This window comes from Octopus bimaculoides, chromosome 2 (genome assembly GCF_001194135.2).
Source record: "Octopus bimaculoides isolate UCB-OBI-ISO-001 chromosome 2, ASM119413v2, whole genome shotgun sequence".
In the NCBI taxonomy this organism is placed as follows: Eukaryota; Metazoa; Mollusca; class Cephalopoda; order Octopoda; family Octopodidae; genus Octopus; species Octopus bimaculoides.
This window is the reverse complement of record NC_068982.1, coordinates 144,046,801-144,048,267: the sequence shown is the minus strand read 5'-3', so window position 1 is coordinate 144,048,267 and position 1,467 is coordinate 144,046,801. Positions and strand designations below refer to the sequence as shown.

Here is a 1,467-nt window from a genome sequence, read left to right as displayed (position 1 = left end):
TTTGCCTCCACTGATTCACTTGCAAAGTGTTGAGTAAAATTATTTCGTTGCAGACCTCCTTTGGGTCTTTTTATTATCACTACGACACACATAGTCCCCAGTTGGTAACATTGATTTCAAGGCCCTCCTAGATGAGAGACTGGCATTCCACTTAATGTCTATGTTCCATGCTGGCATGGATTGGAGAGTTATTAATGTAGAAATATGGTATCGTAGCTACTAACAGTTGAGGGTTGCGTAGTCTAGACGGCGTTTTTAAATTTCATTATTCTCTTTAACCCGGGCAAAGCCGGGTATTTCTGCTAGTTAAATATATATCTGACTCAACTTCTATAATTAATATCATTTCAACATTTATTTTCCCCCATCATTAGTAAATAAATGATCAAATGCTAACCTTATGACATACTTCACCATTCCCTTATCCTCTTTTCATTCTTCAGCCTGCACAACTTATTTATCTCACCTCCTATTGCTCTTTTCCCATTCACTTCTCTACTCTTCCTTCTTCCACTTTCATCCACCACCAATTCCTCAATCCAATAGTTCCATTCTCATTTGGCTCTCATATGTTTCCACCTTCTCTATTAGCTTATTTTATCATCCTCCCGCAACCTTTCTTTCTATCCTTATTTCACTTGGTCCAAATTTCATATTTCTCTTAGTTTAATTCCTGCTTGATCCTTTCTCTTTGCATTACTGCCATCCTTTCCTCTATCTATTTATCTCTCTCATTCCTACCCTGTATTATCTACTGTTTCTTTTGCTCCCTCTCTTACTTCATATATTCACCTATATTCTATTTATAACCTGATCCTTTTGTTATTCTCCTTGTTTTTCCCTTGTGTTGTGTACAACAGATTTTTTTAAAGTCCTAGTGGAACCTTATGCCATTCATAAGGTCCAACTAGGCTGAAATGCATCTAGTGTTTTTGCTGGCTGCTTCTGAGATGATTTTCATTTTCCTCAGATATTTATTCTGGACAAATACCATAGTAACTTGCCTTTCAAGGATGTATTTACATTAAACAGTGAAGGTGCATGGCTAACTGGTTAGGGCATTTGGCTCACAATTATAAAGTCGTGAGTTCAAGACCTGACACATTGTGTCCTTGAGCAAGATACTTTATTTCATGTTGCTCAGATTTACTCAGCTGGTAAAACTGAGTAGTACCTATATTTCATGGGGCCAGCCTTGTTACATTCTACATCAAGCTGAATATCCCTGAGGATTACACACAAACACACACACACACACATACACACTACATGACAGGCTTCTTTCAGCTTCTGTCAACCAACTCCATTCACAAGGCTTTGGTCAGCCTGAAGTGACAGTAGGAGGCACTTGCCCAAGGTGCCATACAGTGGGACTGAACCCAAGATCACATAGCTGGGAAACAAGCTTCTTAACTGCACAGCCATGCCAGCACCTATATATATATATATATATATATATATATATAT

At 38.1% G+C, this 1,467-nt stretch overlaps 1 protein-coding gene across 3 annotated transcripts in view; it reads right to left on the bottom strand.

The window, feature by feature from the left end:
• LOC106875158 (probable ATP-dependent RNA helicase DHX34) overlaps nucleotides 1-1,467 on the bottom strand; it is a 50,217-nt gene that overhangs the window by 5,224 nt on the left and 43,526 nt on the right. The window lies entirely within an intron of this gene.